Consider the following 9,021-nt stretch of genomic DNA (forward strand, 5'->3'; position numbering starts at 1 on the left):
CGCACACAAAGAATAACGCACACAAAGAATAACGCACACAAAGAATAACGCACACAAAGAATAACGCAATCTGCTTTACAAACATTATGAGCCTGTGTTGAATGCAGAAAGCAACCTTAAGCATAACATGTGAAGCTCTCTGTGGAAGCCACTGTGGGTGGGTGTGTTTGTGGTACTGTGGATGCGTGTGTGGCTGAAAGTGAATTGCATGTGTGTGACGGCAAAAGATGGTCCCGATCTCTCCATTTGATGACTCACTCCCTCGATGTGCGTCACTGGATTTGGTGTTTTAAACATTACAAACTTGTGAGGGCTGACCATGACCGTCAGCAAACTCCTGCTTCACACCTGTTTACACGAGGAGCCGTATGAATGCAGCTACAGACCTGAGCCCCACCCACCCATACACCCAGGAATCCACTGTATAGCTTCCAGGTGCACGTCACCCCTGCTTCCCCCACCTCTCAGAACCCACTGTCACCCAGACACAGGCCTGAAACAATACATAGGTTTTAAAATGGGTCAGTTAGGCTGCGAGGGTTTGTTTAAGTTCAAGCTTTCTTTTAAAAGCGATCAGCTAATGCAGAACTGAGACTACAACAGAAAACCAAAAAGCATCCGGTATCAAAAACCTCGCCTCCAGATTAGTTCAGCACCAAAACAAGCAGCAGCTATTATAAGTTACTATACTGTGAACAGCTCAAATCACTTTTCACTTAAATTGCTGCAGTTTCATTTTCACATGAGAGGTTGACATTTTTCTTGATTTAAAGGAGTTGGACTCAAACAGCATTATACTGCCCTCGGTGCACAAAGTGTCAGAATTACACCACTTGCAAAATAATTGTGGTTTTTTTTGGTACATTAGCATACTGTTTTAACATTGCTTAAAAAATAAAAAGCATAAAAACAATGTTTTCATGGGCTTTAGGCACCGTGTCTCTTGTATATTGATGAGGATCATCACACAGAAATCAAAAGAAGCGGCTCATTTGAAGCAGTGATTTATTCATGTGTTCTTGTGGTCGAGAGCAGGTGAGGAGTCACGACTTCGCTTTTGATTCAATTGGTAATTTTGTTGTTAATCTCATGAACTATCTGCTTAATTTTAAATAAAGCAAAAAAAACTAAACTAAATTATTACTTTTTTGCCTCCTAATGCAATACTGTGTAAAACTGTTACAGGCTTTGTAACAATCTTTTTACAAGCAGGTCTTCACTGTGTTTATATTGTACAAGCTGCAGTCTCAGATTATCCTTCTGTTGACATGAAAACTGCACTGGGGAGCTGAAGCCTTCTTCCTTTTCTTCAGGCGAACATGCTCACAGTTCTGCCCTCTCCTGTGGGTGTCGTAACCACAGCTGGTGATTCTTCCTGGATAAAGTAGGAAAAAGGAAGCGACCTGTTCAGTCACTGGACAGGGGAAATGCTTTTACTGCCATGTGTGATTTGCATTCTGAATCTCTTTAAGCTCATCTGGGCAGCCGACATTCTCCTCTTATACCATCTTTTATAATGATTTGACTTTATTTTTGGCCCCAAAACAATAAGAAAAAATAAAAGATAACTTAACAGAAAGATGCATCGAAAGTAAGAAACCTGAAACCTTTGGACACCATGTGCAAGTATTTTTCTTCCTCCTTTGGGTCTTAACTTCCCGACATTCCCCATGTCTATCTTACACGTCTAAATCTCCTGGAAAATATTGACAGTATGATGCACAGACTGCTGGAGAAACAGATTACACTGGAATCCAGTTAAACAGCAGCACAGACTCACTGCAACATACAGTAATGTTGCTTGTTATTGATGTACTGGGATTCTTATGCTTGGCTTTCAAATTGCCCAGAATCACAGCTGCAACAGCCAATAAAAAACCGACACAATCATGCCAGACGCCACTTCTGCTCCACTGCAATTTTGGACGTGCAATTTCCACACTGCAATTTCCACAAGCTCCTGAAAACAGTGATTTGGGTAATTTAGTTATAGTCGCTTGAAGAGAACTTAAAGCAGCAGATAAGCAAGATCATATCAAGATCAGGTCAAAGGAGAAATAATCACTCATACCACTTAACTCATATTAAAGTTTTGTTAAATATATAGATTAGATATATACATACAACATATCTAAAGTGTGAACGTTGCATTTATGAGGATTCAAACATATGGTTTGAAATAAACGACCAGCAGATTTGATGGTTATAGCTGTGGGACAACAAAAGACCAACATGCTGCTAGATCAATACTGGATTAGCAAACTGACAACTGTATAACTGAATCATGGGAATTTCTCTATAACATGACAGTATATCCACGTAAACAACCATCAACAGGTTTTATGCATTTGGGATTAAATTGTCCTCGCAGACGGATTATGTTTCAGAAACTCGATTTATTTTTCTAACAGAGTCCACTTCAAACTAGCTAGAAGAGCAGCAACAACATTGTTTAGGAGCCTTTGCTCAAAAACAGAAGGTTTGAGAAAACAGGTTTAGGTGAACTCTGCTCTCGACCTGAATGAATATCCTTTGCTGCACTGAAGGGCATCCACAAACGTCTTTGACCTTGGAGAGCTCTTTAGATTTTTGAGAGATTAAGTCTCTCGCTTCAGTGGGAAAGATAAGAGCAGGTCGTAAACGTTTAAGTGTTTCGATAAGACGGCTCTGCACTAAAACTAAGGTGGTTTGAGTCATGAGCACCAGGTCTGATTTTAAGTAGTCGAGTACATTTTTGTCCATGTTCATTATCTGTTTTGTTTTTTTTTTAACCAATAAGATGAAATATTTGTTCAAATATTGTCTCAACTTCAAAGTGCAAAGGTGGATGTTCTCATTTTGATAAATCCACTAAAAATAGGCAGTCTGTGTTTCTCAGCGGTAGCAATCATCAGCTACTGGATGGATGCAGAACCATTAGAGCGCTCTGGACACAACACATGAAACAAACAACGAGCAATTAAAATCATTATGTCGACAATAAGGGCACAGAGACTGAAAATTACATCTGCTGGCTGCTCACAAAGCTCTCTCATCAATCGTTAAATCACACGTCTGTTAATAACAAGGTTGAAATGAAGTTTGCAGTGAATCCATTTCCCCCGTAATCATTTACTTTGGCATCATTCAGAGCATCCAGCAGGAAATCTGACACCCAAATGGTCGATGTTGGATACGGAAATAATTCCCGTTGATCCTTTGGACGGATAAAGCTACAGTTTGTTACAACATCGACGTTCAGATGTTGACACATTTTCATAAAACATGACGGTTTTTGTGCACTGAAATCAGTCATTTTAAATTCAGCAGTAAATTCGGCTTCTATTGCCCGATTTACACGACTGACCCCTCCTTTTAATCATTTGAGCCAATAGAATCACGGTAACGTCACTGCGAAGCGGTGAACATTTGTTTTGGATGCAAGACAGCACAAGTAAGAAAGTTTGTGCTGCTGTTTTTCCAAATGCGATGCGTAATTTTGGTCTTCGTTTATGGTTGATTTAGCGAATTTTGTTCAGAGCGTGACGAAATTTGCAGTTTTGGAAACTGTGAGATGTCAGCGTTTAGTAGAGGCGTTACTCGTCCGCGTACGTGCCTTTGGGTGAATCTGGGTTATGCCTGTATTTGACGTCACGGCCCATTAAACTGGACGTTCCCCCTCTCGCCCCAGCTAGTTGGAAAAAAGCTGCCTTAGAAGTTAGCATGTGGGGAAGTTGGGGGTTGTTGGCAGACAGGCTGATTTAAAACACTTTGGACAGCAAAGCCGGTGGCAGACATGGAGACGGGAAAAAGCAGGCCTGGGTGAGGACGAGAAACTGTAGCTGTGTGAGAAAGGCTAAGAAAACAAAAGAGTGAGGGGAGTTTGTGGGGTCACTGAGCAATGCAGCTTTCTTTGAATGGAGCACAGATTTATTGCTGTTGACAGTTTGGATAAGAGCCACATTTTGATTTGTCACCTGTTGTGATTAATGATGTCCTCGCAGTAATTGTTACTTGCATATCAAATATGAAACTTTAAAGCTTGTAAGATCAGGGGGATAAAATGTGTTAGTATATTTATTAAGTAAGGTGTGTTTTATGTTTGGAGGTCTAGAGAATCTCATTTTACACCCTGCTGCACATTCAAAACTTCACCTGCTCCAGACAAACAAAATACACACATCGAAGTCAAACAGTGCAACCTGATCCTGTGGTACCATCACTCAGCCCATGTATACTTTTACAGCTTCCCACAGGATGCATCTTCCTTGACAGAGAAAATTTGGGGGTGTTTGGAGGTCCCAAAGCGTTTTAACCGAAGCCAAAGTTAACTCACCAGCAGCTCTAAAGCTGTGGTGGCTACATTTACTCAAACACAGTCAGAAATCAAAGGAAAATGATCTCTATCAAACATTGTATCATTTAATTACTGCAAATTGTATTTACTAATGTAGTCGCACCCAAATGGCTCCTTGTCAACCAGGAAAGTCTCTGCAAACCTCTGGCATGTCTAAACAAAGAGTAATACACGCAAGCGCTATGAGAGAGGAGTTCACCTGCATAAAGACTCCATTATCACTTAAATTGTTTGCTGGCTTTGTGCGTTTCCATCAGTGGCGTCAGATGACTTTCACAGAAAGGTAAGCAGAGATGATGGATTAATATTACTGCTGCATATGTTTGAGAAATATTCTGTTTATTCACAGCATCATAACCTATAATTCATGTTTGTTGTCCTGTAAGGACAAGTATCTCTTGCTACAATGGCTGAGCACAGTCCTACATCTTCATTTAAAAACAACAACAACAGTCAGTGGCATAAACAGGCTAGCTGTGTTTCCACACAAAGCTAGCTGCGCTGCCTCACTTCTTAAAGCAACTAGGTTGATGAAAAAGACGAGAGCAGTTACTGAGGTCAGTTACAGGACACATAATGCACTCTCAGCATTACAGAGGTGAGTGACAACAAACACATGGCCTGTAAAAGCAAAGATTCCTTAGGAGAGAAATGAAAGCTTGCACACATACAAGGTAATACTTGCACTTTGTTCCAGTCACTCACGGCATTTTGTTCAACTGTATATAAAAGAAAGTGTGCTGTGGCTTTGGCAGTGATCTGAACCATAGTCCAGAGGACTGCACTACGAAACCAGATTACTGGATTAGCAAACCAGGTCTCGCTTCAAGTCAGAGTTTTCTGCGTCACGAGAGAGGCTCGGTTTTTACCTGGCTAAATCACCATGGTAACTTATACTGACAATAAAATCTGTTCATAGATTTGGTTTGTTTTTAACTCTTCTGGTCTTTACTGTATGTTTTAAATTTGATAGATTCTCTTCCAGGGGAATAAAATCTAAGTTGTTGAGTCGTATCTCACTAAAACCACTGAATGAAGCATTACATTGTCACATTAACGTATAAATGTGGTACTTGATTCGAGTCTCTTTCACACTGCTGGAACTGCAGCTACCACAACAGAGGACACACACCAAGATTACCTGCTCAATCAATATTACAATTTGATCTGCAACAAACTAAAGTGATTTCCATGCCTCTGTTATTAGGCTATGGGACAATAACACGTAATGTCTAAATATATCCAGCTTAAAGTTTCAGAGCCCTAATGTGCACCAGCAATCTTAGAAATAAACAGCAACACGTTATCATCTGATAACGTCTGACTAGAGTAGGCGCCGCACAGGGACCATTTCGGGTCTAAGAAGAATGACATTTTGGGGGTTGTCCCAAAACGTTTTAACGTTTGCAAAATGCAAATTTTTATGAGAGCACGCTCGCAGCCTGAAGCAGAAAGGCCGGCTTAACAGGGAAAGTTGATCGCTAGCATCATGATACTTGCTACCTAGCTGGGTTTTTAGAATTTGTTGAGCCAGCTAATGCAAGGTAAGCTTTTCTGTGTTGAACTTGTGGGTAGAATACTCCTCAGTGTCATCGCTTACGACTGACGCTGTTCTTGTCTGTGTTGTTGTCCGTTGTCATCGGTCGTCTGTTTGTTTTGAAAATGTGCATTTCATTTAGTCGCACACTGCAGACTAAACCTACCTCGTCGTAGGCCAGACGAGGATCCATCAGAGCACTGCGCTACACCCTCCATTAAACCCAGTGTGAGACCAAAACACAAAAACCACAGTAGCATATAGGTGAGAGAAATGTGCCACAATGAATACATAAATTCAGAGAGATGAGGCAGACAAGCATCTCTGCAAATGCAATCACATTACACTCTAATATGTAAATCAAACCAGCAGTCAGAAGTCAAAACTATCCTCTTGCTTTCTGTCATGTGATGACAGATCAGTATTCCCACTCCAAACACACACAGACACACAAACCAGTCCACGCATGAATCTATTTGCATGCACTCAGATACATGTTTGCTGCAGGTGTCTATATGAAAATAGAATGAGGCAGAAAACAATGTCATCTCAATAATGATGACATCATTTTAAGACATTATTGGGTAAAAATGTCACTGACTGGCTAGCTACTGCCATCACTTTGACTACCACTGATCTAACAGCTCCAGGTGACACAGTCTGCAAGTCTTCCAATCGGTGCTAGCGACAGGATTTAACAGGCATCGCATGACAGGTGATGGCAAGCTGGCAGCACTCATTCGTACAAGCGAGTATGTGAAAGTAGGATTTATGCGTCAGCTCCAAATGACGAAACTTGAAGTGTGAAAAAGTATCCAGCACCTGACATGATTACAGGCCAGTCAGCTAAACAGTTAATATGATGGTTATTGATACGTGCTATCAGCTGTCCGTCCTTATCAGGTAAATGATTCAGTAATATCAGCACACACAGGCGTGAGATTTTCAGATACTTTGCATATATATAAATAACGAACTCAGTGTGACAGTCACCACAGCAAACACAGCTTTTACACTACTGTGACACTATGTAGTTAACAGCCAATTTCTTACAAAAATAAAACAGATGAGAAGCAGATTATGGAAAACCACACATATCCAGGTAGAGCACAGTTGCAAAGGAAAAGTCATTACTGAAAAGAAGTCCAACCAACACCAAAATAAAAGTCTGTGTGACCTCTGCCACAGACTGTTCTCACTGCATAACCAGCCCGAATGCTGGGACAAAGACAGGAAACACCTCCTCAGGCTGCAGCATTAGTCCAAACTAAATATCACTGACAAGCTGTCTGGCTGAAAAGTTTGGAAAAACAAAATCTGATTGATGACAAACTTTACATTCTCCTTCTGGCCTTGACTCTAACGTGCATGCAAACACCATGGATATTCAGCCATGACTGCTAAGATGGCTTGTGCTAACCCAGAAAGAGTCGCAGAAAAGGAAGCCAGCAGTATCGCTGTGTCCCCCGACTGCAAACAGTTCCAGCCATGATACGTTTGCATGCAAATCTTAATTTACCAGTTTAACAAAGTGCTTCCTACTTTCCAAAGTGTGAGCGGCGACGTGCCAGGCATAGATCGCAGGAGCCATTCCAGTCACAATTCCCTACCCAGCGTGGAATTTGCTCCCGAGGTAAACAACAGGAAACACAACTGCGAAAAATGCAGTCACATGCATTTCACTCGTACACACACACACACACAAAACATTAGCAGCTCTCTTTTATCTTCTAGTTGTAGCGCGCTGGCTTCCCTCTCCACCTTCAGTTACGCACCGTCATGATTACTGCACTTTGCTACAGACACACACGAGCGTTACACTCGATACAGATGAAAATTAAGACTTGAAATGAGATGCAGACAGTTTGGATTTCCATCTGCTTTTGTCCCTCCTCTCTTTGCTGTGTCCTCTTTATGCTATTACACGTCTTTCTCATTGTCTCACGGGAGATTATTACACCCGATCATGTTGCATTCAAACAAGCTCCTTCTGGCTTCACAGCTGTAAAAGGAACAGTCATAAAAAAACAAAAATAATCCACTGGTGAGAGTTAAAGTGGCCTGATGGCACCGTTATCGTCTATGAGGGTAGCTTCTACAGCTTGTGTTGCCGACATTCAAATGAGTGAGTATCTACCGCCATGTGTAAAACACGGTGGAGGCTCTGACCAGAACCTACAGCAGGTGGAGAGCTGGTTCAAATACCACACCCATCTCCAGCTGCAGTCAAAGAGTTTGAGTCTGAGAAGCAGCTGATTATACAGCTCCAAAATTTATTGGGGTGGTTTCTTCACAGTAAGTTGCCCTCAACCTTATGAAAGACATGGCTGATAATTCAATAAATAAGAACTCAATAAAAAATGAGTGAATCCAGAATTGGTAGAGCTCAGCATTAGATCCAAACAGACCCAACAGCAGGGGGTGTCCACTGGCTTCACTGCATTCTACTGTGCAGTTTTATTGGTGGAGGATGGCGTTCATATTTTGACACAACGTGCTAAATCATCACGTCAGTCAAGCTGACATCGAATGCAGTGTTTATAATAACTCCACTTCAGCGGCCATCTAAAGTAACACCATGACATTTGAGAAGTCGTTCAATAAAACAGAAAAACCACAATAAAGCACTTAACGATGAAGTAGACTGGCAGAGATCGAAATACATCTGAAATTTATTTTCACGTTGGGGAAGTTTGAGGGTCTTATACAGTTTAAAAATACACACAGACATACAGGTGCTGGATAAAACCCAGACCTGCAACTCGCTCTGTAATTTGTGTGCAGCTCTGGAGAGACCTCAGCCTTTAACTGAAAACCACATCCTCAGTGAAACTGTGACGATAGCCAGTCAATACCTTTCCTTAGAAATCGAGGATTTTTTCTTCTTCACACACAACCAAACAATAAAACTCAACGATATCTCTTGACCAACACATCTAATGATATTTTTCTTGCTTCAACCAGCAACAGGCAGGAATCAGGGCTCAAAAACACAGGATGATCCTCCACCTTTGCTGTCCTCTGTGGCTAATGCACCCACACCCACACGGAGAGAAACAAACAGGCACTTGTCCAATAATGAGCTGCTGATAGATACTGGCAATATCACGCGGCTCTTAAGCGCCCACAGATGCTCGTCTTCCAGGAC

The 9,021-nt window shown here is 41.4% G+C and overlaps 1 protein-coding gene across 2 annotated transcripts in view; it reads right to left on the minus strand.

Annotated features, from left to right (window-relative positions):
- The window catches only part of carhsp1 (calcium regulated heat stable protein 1), a 23,318-nt gene that overhangs the window by 13,641 nt on the left and 656 nt on the right, over nt 1-9,021 (minus strand). The window contains exon 1 of one of the 2 annotated variants that reach the window (XM_005749996.1): nt 7,416-7,501. The exons of the other annotated variant lie outside the window; for it this stretch is intronic. The gene's annotated coding sequence lies outside the window, so the exon portion shown is untranslated. Of the gene's footprint in view, nt 1-7,415; nt 7,502-9,021 lie in introns of those variants that run through there. 2 annotated transcript variants of the gene reach the window in all.

Source organism: Pundamilia nyererei, unplaced genomic scaffold (genome assembly GCF_000239375.1).
Source record: "Pundamilia nyererei isolate P.nyererei 1_Seehausen unplaced genomic scaffold, PunNye1.0 scaffold00259, whole genome shotgun sequence".
In the NCBI taxonomy this organism is placed as follows: Eukaryota; Metazoa; Chordata; class Actinopteri; order Cichliformes; family Cichlidae; genus Pundamilia; species Pundamilia nyererei.